The 13,375-nt window shown below is 36.3% G+C and overlaps 1 long non-coding RNA gene across 1 annotated transcript; it reads right to left on the bottom strand.

The window, feature by feature from the left end:
• Positions 1-3,407: 3,407 nt before the first annotated feature.
• On the bottom strand, positions 3,408-13,108 carry LOC138352346 (uncharacterized). Its single transcript, XR_011222765.1, has 3 exons — positions 13,006-13,108; positions 6,446-6,552; positions 3,408-3,718 (listed from the first exon to the last, which is right to left on the bottom strand). It is a non-coding gene; the product is annotated as an uncharacterized lncRNA (long non-coding RNA).
• Between the last annotated feature and the right edge of the window lie 267 nt (positions 13,109-13,375).

Raw genomic sequence — 13,375 nt, 5'->3', positions numbered from 1 at the left:
ATTGCTATTCTTAATTATTCTTTCAGATGTCTTCTTAATAATAATAATAATAATTTATTTAGGAACAGTACATACATAGTTGCAGCATTACAATACAAACATTCTGTTAGATTTAAAGATAGAGGTAGTACATACAATACCTAAAGTCACTAGTACGCATAGCGTTTCGGGCAAGGAGAGGTAGGGAAAAAAACACTTAGACTAAAACTTAATAGTAATTGAGCTTAAAGTATAAATTGTGTTGAATGAAAAAAAAAATAATAAAAGATATAAAAAGAGGGAAATATGGTAGAAAATAGCCAATATACAAGTTGGCCAACAAACAGCATTTTTTTTTTTAAATAGTAAGATATGAGTTGACATTTAGAAGTAAGGTAGGTTACATGGAGTTAATTAGGTAGTACTTAGTTTTCATCTTAAACTGGTTGAGAGAGGTATAATCTTTGACATAATTGGGAAGGTCATTCCACATTCTGGGTCCCATGATTTGTAGAGCATTCTTAGTTTGATTAAGTCTAACTCTTTGAATATCATATAGGTATTTGTTTCTGATGTGGTGCACATGAGTTCTGTTACAACCTTTTAGGAAGCGTTGAAGGTCAGGATTGACATTACAGTTCAGAGTTTTAAATATATAGAGTACACAAGAGAGGATGTGCAGTGACTTAATATCTAACATAGGCAGAGATAGCCAGGTAAGGGTACCGAGTGCTGTCTGGGGCCAGAGTTAGGTATTGTTCTAATAGCAGCTTTGTGTTGGGTACCCAGCAAACATTTTCATGTTTTTAAAACATCCTAAAAACGACATTTCATTGTTTTCAGCACGTTTATAATTACGTTTAGAAAAGGTTTTTTGAGAACTTTTATATACAACCTTAGAACGTAAATAATTAACATTTCTAAAAACTTTTTTATAATCTTTTAATTACCTACATTAAAACGTTTAGGGTAAATTAGGGTATAATAATTTTTTAATTCATATCTGAAATAGAAAGGGAGAGAAAGAAAGAAGACATATCTGAGAAAGAAATGGACATCCTATATATGTATGTGCAAATTACAAATAAATAGGGTACAAAAAGAGAATTAAAATATTATATTTATTTAATTAAGAATGAGTAATACAACAAAATATATGTAATAGCTCGAAATATATAGACTATCTATAACAGAATATAAAAGTAAAAATTTAAAAATCTATAAAAATCTATATATGCAATATGTGAACACAATAGATTTTGTGATCAAGCAGCCTGTGATTCATGTCATGCTGAGATCAGTCTGACGTTAAAAGCAGTTATTGTTACTTAAAACTAAAACAAGTAAAATTTTCCGAGTATACATATAACACTATAGTTTTTCTATGACTAATAATAAAAATCTATTAATCAAAAGTTTAGGACTAATTAACTAAAAATAAAAATCTACAAGTGAATGTAAACAGTCAAGTATAATATTCATGTAGAAAGAGAAAGAAAAAGAGAGAGAGAAGGAAAGAAAGAGAAAGAAGAAAGGGAGAAAGAGAGAGAGAAAGAAAAGAAAAAAGTCATGTATAATATTCATATTAGCACCATGCAATATAACTTAGATTAAGTAAAAATCTCAGACATTTTTAAATCAAATGAAATATGAGAGCCAGAGAGAGAGAGCGAGAGCCAGAGAGAGAGCGTGAGCCAGAGCCAGAGAGAGAGTCAGAGCCAGAGAGAGAGAGAGAGAGAGCCAGAGAGAGAGAGAGAGAGCCAGAGAGAAAGAGAGAGCCAGAGAGAAAGAGAGAGCCAGAGCCAGAGAGAGAGCCAGAGCCAGAGAGAGAGAGAGCCAGAGAGAGAGAGCGTGAGCCAGAGCCAGAGAGAGAGTGAGTCAGAGCTAGAGAGAAAGTCAGAGCCAGAGAGAGAGAGCCAGAGCCAGAGAGAGAGAGCCAGAGCCAGAGAGAGAGAGAGAGCCAGAGAGAGAGAGAGTCAGAGAGCGAGAGCCAGAGAGAGCGAGAGCCAGAGAGAGCGAGAGCCAGAGAGAGCGAGAGAGCCAGAGAAAGAGAGAAAGAGAGGGGGAGAGAGAGGGCCAGAGCCAGAGAGAGAGAGAGCCAGAGAGAAAGAGAGAGCCAGAGAGAGAGAGAGAGCCAGAGAGAGAGAGCCAGAGCAGAGAGAGAGAGCCAGAGAGAGAGAGAGCCAGAGCCAGAGAGAGAGAGAGCCAGAGCCAGAGAGAGAGAGAGCCAGAGCCAGAGAGAGAGAGAGAGCCAGAGAGAGAGAGCGTGAGCCAGAGCCAGAGAGAGAGTGAGTCAGAGCTAGAGAGAGAGTCAGAGCCAGAGAGAGAGAGTCAGAGCCAGAGAGAGAGAGCCAGAGCCAGAGAGAGAGAGCCAGAGCCAGAGAGAGAGAGAGTCAGAGAGCGAGAGCCAGAGAGAGCGAGAGCCAGAGAGAGCGAGAGCCAGAGAGAGCGAGAGAGCCAGAGAAAGAGAGAAAGAGAGGGGGAGAGAGAGGGCCAGAGCCAGAGAGAGAGAGAGCCAGAGAGAAGAGAGAGCCAGAGAGAGAGAGAGAGCCAGAGAGAGAGAGCCAGAGAGAGAGAGAGAGCCAGAGAGAGAGAGAGAGCCAGAGAGAGAGAGAGCCAGAGCCAGAGAGAGAGAGAGCCAGAGCCAGAGAGAGAGAGCCAGAGCCAGAGAGAGAGAGAGAGAGCCAGAGAGAGAGAGCGTGAGCCAGAGCCAGAGAGAGAGTGAGTCAGAGCTAGAGAGAGAGTCAGAGCCAGAGAGAGAGAGCCAGAGAGAGAGAGCCAGAGAGAGAGAGCCAGAGAGCGAGAGCCAGAGAGAGCGAGAGCCAGAGAAAGAGAGGGGGAGAGAGAGAGAGAGAGAGAGAGAGAGAGAGAGAGAGAGAGAGGGCCAGAGCCAGAGAGAGAGAGCCAGAGCCAGAGAGAGAGAGAGCCAGAGAGAAAGAGAGAGCCAGAGAGAGAGAGAGAGCCAGAGCCAGAGAGAGAGAGAGAGAGAGAGCCAGAGAGAGAGCAAGAGAGCCAGAGAGAGAGAGCAAGAGAGCCAGAGAGAGAGCAAGAGAGCCAGAGAGAGAGCAAGAGAGCCAGAGAGAGCAAGAAAGCCAGAGAGAGAGCCAGAGAGAGAGAGAGAGCAAGAGAGCCAGAGCAAGAGAGCCAGAGAGAGAGAGCGAGAGAGAGAGAGAGCCAGAGAGAGAGAGCAAGAGAGCCAGAGAGAGAGAGAGAGAGCCAGAGAGAGAGCGAGAGAAAGAAAGAGAGAGAGAGAGAGAGAGAGAGACAGACAGACAGAGACAGAAAGACACACACACAACAAAAGAGGAGACAGAACAAAATTAAGGCAAGGAGAGAGAAGACAGAACAGAAACAACAGAGAGAGGAGAGAAATTAGAAATCATTGAAGAGAAGGGGAAGAGAAACACAAGATAAGAAAAAAATACAAGAAAAATATACAAGATAAAAATGACATAAATGAATACCACAAATATAAAAAGTAAAGGAAGAGAGAAGCTAGAAGAGACAGGAAACGAGAGGTGTTAGAAGAGAGGAGGAAAGGAGAGATTAAAAGTTAAGAAAAACAGGAGAGAAACGTAAAAGAAATAAAAAAAAGGGACATTTGTGAGGAGAGAAAATAAAGAGACCAGAGAAGACCATATATCAAGAGTGTGAGGATAAAGACTTATATATTTTCTTAGTAGACATCCTCTGGCTCTTGTTGCCCCTCTTGTATACGAATTGTACTTGCAAGCTTTCCCTGAAAAGATATTAACAAAATTAATATTTAATTATTTATTTATATAAATTACACACACACAAACTTTATATTATATATATATATATATATATATATATATATATATATATATATATATATATATATATATATATATATATATATATATATATATATATATATATATATATATATATATATATATAATTTCGTAAACCTCACCCTGTAAACATTCATGTTTCTACATGTTAAACAAGCTACAAGGATGAGGGAAGGGGATGTTCCCTCCATGCTGGATATTATATTTACCAGGAAAGAGAAAGATATATTTATCATTCAGTACCTCCCTCCTTTGGTACCTCCCTTTTCCTCCTTTCAGTACCTCCCTCCTTTTACCCAAGTGACATTGTCACTTGGGTAAAAGTGACCATGTCTTTTTGGGAATAAAGTATGCAATGCATTATAATCTGGAAGAAAATGAGCTTGAAGCAGTTGAAAAACCTGACTTGTGGAGAGGTCATTATGGGGAACTCAGATATTTCCTTAAGGAATTTGACAAACACTTGCTGTTAGGACATGAAGTAAATGAGATGTATGTCAAGTTTTGTGAAATATATGATAATGGCACAACAAAATTTATACTAAAGCAGAGATGCAGAACTAGGAAAAGGGGATAAATTGCCCAAACATACAAGCAATACAAAGATGCGAGAAACAACAATAGCAGTAAGGAGAGGGGCAGAAAGACTATGACTTTCGGTCATATTCAACAACACAAATATACATACACACACACACATTATTGGAAAAAATTGGAATTGGAATATTGGAAAAAATAATTAAAACTAAATGGGTAGAACACCTGGAGAGAAATGATATAATTTCAGACAGACAGTATGGTTTTCGATTTGGAAGATCCTGTGTATCGAATTTACTCAGTTTCTATGATCGAGCAACAGATATATTACAGGAAAGAGATGGTTGGGTTGACTGCATCTATTTGGACCTAAAAAAGGCATTCGACAGTTCCACATAGAGAGGTTGTTCTGGAAACTGGAAAATATTGGAGGGGTGACAGGTAAGCTTCTAATATGGATGAAAAATTTTCTGACATAGAAAAATGAGGGCAGTAATCAGAGGCAATGTATCGGACTGGAGAAATGTCACAAGTGGAGTACCACAGGGTTCAGTTCTTGCACCAGTGATGTTTATTGTCTACATAAATGATCTACCAGTTGGTATACAGAATTACATGAACATGTTTGCTGATGATGCTAAGATAATAGGAAGGATAAGAAATTTAGATGATTGTCATGCCCTTCAAGAAAACCTGGATAAAATAAGTATATGGAGCACCACTTGGCAAATGGAATTTAATGTTAATAAATGCCATGTTATGGAATGTGGAACAGGAGAACATAGACCCCACACAACCTATACATTATGTGAGAAATCTTTAAAGAATTCTGATAAAGAAAGAGATCTAGGGGTGGTTCTAGATAGAAAACTATCACCTGAGGACCACATAAAGAATATTGTGCGAGGAGCCTATGCTACGCTTTCTAACTTTAGAATTGCGTTTAAATACATGGATGGTGATATACTAAAGAAATTGTTCATGACTTTTGTTACGCCAAAGCTAGAATATGCAGCTGTTGTGTGGTGCCCAACAACAGAAGTTGGCCCATATCTTAAGAAGCACATCAACAAACTGGAAAAGGTGCAAAGACATGCTACTAAGTGGCTCCCAGAACTGAAGGGCAAGAGCTACGAGGAGACGTTAGAGGCATTAAATATGCCAAAACTAAAAGACAGAAGAGGTGATATGATCACTACATACAAAATAGTAACAGGAATTGATAAAATCGACAGGGAAGATTTCCTGAGACCTGGAACTTCAAGAACAGGAGGTCATAGATTGAAACTAGCTTAACACAGATGCTAAAGAAATATAAGAAAATTCACTTTCGCAAATAGAGTGGTAGACGGTTGGAACAAGTTAGGTGAGAAGGTGGTGGAGGCCAAGACTGTCAGTAGTTTCAAAGCGTTATATGACAAAGAGTGCTGGGAAGACGGTCTCATCCTTTAACTACACTTAGGTAATTACACACACACACACACATACATATTATATATATATATATATATATATATATATATATATATATATATATATATATATATATATATATATATATATATATATATATATATATATATATATATATATATATATATATATATATATATATGTCGTACCTAGTCGCCAGAACGCACTTTTCAGCCTACTATGCAAGGCCCGATTTGCCTAATAAGCCAAGTTTTCATGAATTAATATATTTTCTCTATTTTTTTTCTTATGAAATGATAAAGCTATCCATTTCATTATGTATGAGGTCAATTCTTTTTTTATTGGAGTTAAAATTAATAGAGATATATGACCGAACCTAACCTATCTTTATAGGTTAGGTTAGGTAGCTGAAAATGTTAGGTTAGGTAGTCGAAAAAACATTAATTCAAGAAAACTTGGCTTATTAGGCAAATCGGGCCTTGCATAGTAGGCTGAGATGTGCGTTCTGGCTACTAGGTACGACACATTATATATATTATATATATTATATATATATATATTATATATATATATATATATATATATATATATATATATATATATATATATATATATATATATATATATATATATCGGACAATTAGTAAAAAAAAAAAAAAATAAATAAATTATTTTACCTTGTACCTAGATCCACCAGGCCTGTTTGGTGCCTGTTTCAGTACTTCAGACATCTGGAAGGTCACATCCTCCTCCTCAACTTGTGGATGTGCGTTGATAGATGATTCTGTAAAATTAAGTTATTTATATAATAATAAATTCAGTATAACAATAATATTCTGTAAAATTAAAAGTAATTTATACATCAATCAGATAAAACTCTCCAGAGATGGTGATACACAACATATAAAGGACAAGTTTCAGAACAAAATATGCATTTAGGAATAAGGTTTTGTACATGTAGGTAGCACATGAGAAAATAAGTGGAAGGTGATCAAGTTTATATTAACATGTTAATGACTTTGTTAAGGCTTTGCAAGAATGAAAAAATATTAATAATATAATATCACCTACCAATTAATTGTACATCATTTATAAGTCAATTATTTGCATTATTATTATTCAATACTAATGATATAAAAATGCATTTTGTAATCTACTATTTATGCAAGTATTAAGCACAGGATCATGAAATAAACTGCAAAATACTGTAATGGATAAACCAATTAATTTTACATTTTCCTATAGCTAAGTCAGTCAGTTCTATTAGCAGCAGAGAACAATTATGCCCAACCTCTATTAAATGAAACAATCTTAAGAGCAAGTGATAGAAATATAATCATTTATGCTTGGGATTATGGAATGGTTCCAAATATGAAAAATATCAAGTTTTTTGGTTAAAATTTTTTAACTTAAAATTTACATTTTTAAGTGAATTTTAAACTTTAAAAAAATTATTTAATTTTTTGGTTACTTACTTAAAATAACATTATATAGTTCTTGTTTTTGTAGAAATGCCAATTTCTTCTTTTGCCCTTCCAGACTGTATAGTGACCACAGGCCGTTTGTTCATATCTTCATTATTCTTCGAACTGTGGTTGCACAATCAGACCCACGTACACTGGTTAAAAGCATCACCTAAAAGCAACAACAAAAATGTAGTACACTGACGAATTTTGAATATATATATATATATATATATATATATATATATATATATATATATATATATATATATATATTAGTTGATTTTATACCCGCATTAGGTCAGGTGATAATACAATGAAGGTGAAAACATGGGGGGATACATAAGGGATAAACATAGGGGCTGCAGAAGGCTTATTGGCCCATACGAGGCATCTCCTATCTAAACACAAAGATTAATCCAGTGTAATTGGCCTGTTATGTTGTAACATACATATATATATATATATATATATATATATATATATATATATATATATATATATAATATATATATATATATATATATATATATATATATATATATATACATATATACATATATATATATATATATATATATATATATATATATATATATATATATATATATATATATATATATATATATGTATGCCATATACATATATATGCTATGTTGTATGCTACAACTTGGCTGATAATAAAGCCATTCACAACTGCAGGCCTAATAAAAAAAGGAGGTGGCATAGCAATATCTTACAAAGATACCTTCATCTGCAATAGTCTCATTAGTAATAGAGACGACTATTGTGAATATACCTTTGCCAAGTTCTCCAGTAAATCCCTTAAATCCTCCTTGACTATAAGTGCCATCTATAGATTTCCCAATACCGACATAGCTTCATTCTCAGATAACGTAAGGAATCTTATCATAAATAACAATCTCAACAAAAATCAAACCAACTTAGTGGTTTGTAATGGTGAACAAAACATGCAGATACTTATATATAACCTGTGAATAGAGTGTAATAACACCAAAACTATTTGTTTATTGTTTTATGACCATAATAATTGAATCACTAATATGATTCACTAATATATAATCCTAATAATAATCACTAATATATAATCCTAATAATAATCACTAATATATAATCCATTGAGCATGCTGCATCTCTTTCAGTCTCTTTGCAATTTGAACAAGAGGGTTTTTAATTGATCGAACCATATTCTTAAAGTAAAGTAAATGAGATGTATTCCATATTTTGCAAAATATACGATGAAGGCACACAAACATTCATACCAAAACTGAAGGGCAGGATTTATGAGGAGACATTAGAGGCATTAAATATTCCAAACTAGAAGACAGAAGGAAAAGAGGAGATATGATCACTACGTACAAAACAGTAACAGGAATTGATAAACTTGATAGGGAAGATTTCCCGAGACCTGGAATTTCAAGAACAAGAGGTTATAGATTTAAACGAACTAAACAAAGATGCCGAAGAAATGTAAGACAATTCACTTTTGCAAACAGAATGGTAAACGGTTGGAACATGTTAGGTGAGAAGGTGGTGGAGGCCAAATCCGTCAAAAGTTTCAAAGCATTATATGACAAAGAGTGCTGGGAAAATGGGACACCACGAGTGTAGCTCTCCATCCATCTGATTGATAACCCAAATGAATTTTTCATGGATATGATACCAACATCAAATCATAAATCAGATGTGATCCTATCCCCACTGGATTTTGAAGAAGCCATAGACAGTATGCCTATGCACTCTGCACCAGGCCCTGACTCTTGGAACTCTATATTCATCAAGAACTGTAAAAAACGTTATCGCAGGCCCTTCACATTCTTTGGAGACAAAGCCAAGATACTGGCATTGTCCCTGACATACTATCTATATATATACTGACATACTATATATATGATACTGACATATCATAAATGATCTACCAGTTGGTATACAGAATTATATGAACATGTTTGCTGATGATGCTAAGATAATAGGAAGGATAAGAAATTTAGATGATTGTCATGCCCTTCAAGAAGACCTGGACAAAATAAGTATATGGAGCACCACTTGGCAAATGGAATTTAATGTTAATAAATGTCATGTTATGGAATGTGGAATAGGAGAACATAGACCCCACACAACCTATATATTATGTGAGAAATCTTTAAAGAATTCTGATAAAGAAAGAGATCTAGGAGTGGTTCTAGATAGAAAACTATCACCTGAGGACCACATTAAGAATATTGTGCAAGGAGCCTATGCAATGCTTTCTAACTTCAGAATTGCATTTAAATACATGGATGGCGATATACTAAAGAAGTTGTTCATGACTTTTGTTAGGCCAAAGCTAGAATATGCAGCTGTTGTGTGGTGCCCATATCTTAAGAAGCACATCAACAAACTGGAAAAGGTGCAAAGACATGCTACTAAGTGGCTCCCAGAACTGAAGGGCAAGAGCTACGAGGAGAGGTTAGAAGCATTAAATATGCCAAAACTAGAAGACAGAAGAAAAAGAGGTGATATGATCACTACGTACAAAATAGTAACAGGAATTGATAAAATCGACAGGGAAGACTTCCTGAGACCTGGAACTTCAAGAACAAGAGGCCATAGATTTAAACTAGCTAAACACAGATGCCGAAGAAATATAAGAAAATTCACCTTCGCAAATAGAGTGGTAGACGGTTGGAACAAGTTAAGTGAGAAGGTGGTGGAGGCCAAGACCGTCAGTAGTTTCAAAGCGTTGTATGACAAAGAGTGCTGGGAAGACGGGACACCACGAGCGTAGCTCTCATCCTGTAACTACACTTAGGTAATTACACTTAGGTAATTACTAAAAACAGCAGAGATAGCACCGCCCCATAAAGGAGGAAATAAGGCAGAGGCAAAAAACTACAGACCGATAGCACTAACATCGCACATCATAAAAATCTTTGAGAGAATGCTAAGAAGTAAGATCACAAAATACATGGAATCACAGCATCTCCATAACCCCAGACAACATGGTTTCAGAACAGGGCGCTCTTGCCTATCACAGTTGCTGGACCACTCTGACATGGCACTAGATGCCATGGAAGACAAACAAAACGCTTTGACAAAAAAAAGCCTTTGACAAATGTGACCATTGTGTTATTGCACATAAAATGCGTTCAAAAGGAATTACCGGAAAAATAGGCAGATGGATATACAACTTCCTGACTAATAGAACCCAATGTGTAGTAGTCAACAAAATAAAATCTGGACCATCAACCGTAAAGAGCTCAGTCCCCAAGCGTACTGTGCTTGCTCCAATACTTTTTCTCATCCTCATATCGGACATAGACAAGGACACAACCTATAGTACTTGATCATCCTTTGCAGATGACACTAGAATCTTCACGAGAGTAGGCAACATAGAGGACACGGCAAACCTCCAATCAGATGTAAATCAGGTCTTTCTATGGGCTACAGAAAATAACATGGTGATTAACGAACATAAGTTTCAGCTCATGCGCTACGGAAAAAATAAAAAATATAAAAACGGAAACCACTTACAAAACTCAGTCAAATCATAACATTGAACGGAAAAGCAACGTAAAGGATTTGGGTGTACTGATGTCAGAAGGCCTTACATTTAAAGAACACAATAAAGTAGCCGTCACAACTGCAAGAAAAATGATAGGATAGATAACAAGAACTTTTCACACTAGAGATGCTATACCGATGATGATAGTTTTCAAGACGCTAGTGCTCTCTAGAGTGGAATACTGCTGCATAATGAAAGCCCCTTTCAAAGCTGGAGAAATTACTGACCTATACTTATGCATTTATCTTCGGTTTAACACAACAGGCACCAGACACACGCTAGGCATCATACACACTAGGATAAAACAAACATTAGGCCAGAAGTCAGAAAAGAATTCAAAGAATTTTACTGGAAAGGCTTGCTGTTAGGAAAGGAAGTAATTGAGATGAATTAATGCACAGTATGTCAATTTTGTGAAATATATGATAAAGGAACAAAAACATTTATACCAAAACAAAGATGCAGAACTAGGTAAACAGGATTTGTTCAACTGAAATTTCAAGACGGACAGAGACCAAAAGACACAAAAATGGAATCAATATACGAAGAGGCCAAACCCCCAAACATACCAGTAATACAAAGAGAAACAACTACACGGCAGTGAGGAGAGAGGCAGAAAGAAATTTTGAAAAAAAGGAACAAACAAATGTAAAGTAGAACAAATCATATTCTATAAATACAGCAACAACCAATTGCAGGTAAAGGATAATATTCAGAGCTTTTAAATGCATGGATGGCGAAATACTCAAGAAATTGTTCACGACTTTTGTTAGACCAAAGTTGGAATATGCAGCGGTTGTATGGTGCCCATATCTTAAGAAGCACATAAACTGGAAAAGGTGCAAAGACATGCTACTAAGTGGCTCCCAGAACTGAAGGACAAGAACTATGAGGAGAGGTTAGAGGCATTAAATATACCAAATATACTACACAAATATATATACTACACATGCACAATAAACTACCCTACACAGGCTGAGTATGGTGTGTACAATAAATTATTAGCTAAAAGATAAGACTAAGTTTGTATAAATGGGGGTTAAGTCAGAGTGGGAAAATGTAAGTGGAGTGCCTAAAAACCCTGTCCTGGGACCTCTGTAATTCATAATATATACAAATAATTTAGACTCAGGTTTGATCAGCAATATTTGAAAATTTCCAGACGATACAAAAGGGATTTTTTTCTGGATTCAGGATTATTTTTTTATTGCTGAAAACAGGTTTTCAGCAATAAAAGAAATACAGTATTGCTGGAACAACCGTCGTACATCTTCAAGAGAAAACCTGAACATCTTCAAGAAGTGAAGATGACCTTGAGAAGAAGTATAGGTTGGGAGAAGTATAGGTTAGGAATTGTCTCCAAAGAATTCTCAAAGAATTACTCGTTATTGCTATCCAAGATAATTAGACGAGCCAAAGCTAAATACTACGAAGATAAATTTACCCAAATAAAGAGTACCTTACCTAAAAATATGTATGTACCTTACGTAAATAAACATTTGATTTTGAAGTGCCGGACAAACAAGGCTGTGGTGGATATGTGGGCCTGAGGGGCCTGTCCAAGCAACAGCCTGTTGGACCAAGCTCTCACATGTCAAGCCTGGCCTTGGAAGGGCTTGGTGAGTAGAACAACTACCAGAACCCTATAATGCATGTATCAAGGTGTCCAGGCAGTGAGCACCACATAATGCAGTGCAGTCCTGTAAGAATAAGCACAGTAAGTATGGGCATGGAGGGGGTGCAGCAGTGGCTTGTGAAGGGCTGGAGAGTAAATGGACATGCCCAGGGGTAAAAAGCATTAGGGTAACAGAACATAGCCCATAAAAATAGTAATGACAATGAATGAATAATTATATGAATGCAATAATACTTCATATCTCAATAGGAATACTAAGCAGGATGCAAGACAAGGTACTGGTGGTGATAGTGGTTGGTACAAGTCCTCACATCCCCACAGACACCAGTAACAGCCCTCACCTCCCAACACAGTACCCTTGTAGCGAGTTAATCTTATACTCGCTTCATTATCTTATAGCATAACTAATTAACACTAATTACAGAAGCTACACAGGTGATACTTTGGTGTGAGTTGAGCGCACTGAGCGTCGGTATCGCTACACCCTTGTTCCTTAACAACCCTTTGGACCTTTATTACAGAAAAATAGAATCAATTAATTTAATAAAATATAAAATATAAGTGCTTACTTACGATAATACTATCGGTGGAACACAAAATCTTCTTCTTCTTGATAGTAGGTGCAGTTTGCATGAAGGGTTAGTCCTCGCCATGACTGAACTGACGACAAAATGGCCGATGTGTTGATATGGCGTCAGGTGACGCTGTGACGTCACAGGTGAGGGACGCTTTGCGCATTACTCCCTCGTACTTAAAAAGTACTACAGGTACTTTTTGGTTTTATTTTTGAATATGGCAGAAGTTGGACAGCTTTTCAAATCATTATAAGGGAGTGAGTTCCATAGACTAGGTCCCTTTATTTACATAGAGTGTTTACATAGATTAAGTTTGACTCTGGGGATATCAAAGAGATATTTATGTCTGGTGGGGACGTGGCCATGTG

This window comes from Procambarus clarkii, chromosome 53, assembly GCF_040958095.1.
Source record: "Procambarus clarkii isolate CNS0578487 chromosome 53, FALCON_Pclarkii_2.0, whole genome shotgun sequence".
Taxonomy (NCBI): Eukaryota; Metazoa; Arthropoda; class Malacostraca; order Decapoda; family Cambaridae; genus Procambarus; species Procambarus clarkii.
Note: the sequence above shows the minus strand (reverse complement) of the source record. Positions and strands in the feature narration are given on the sequence as shown.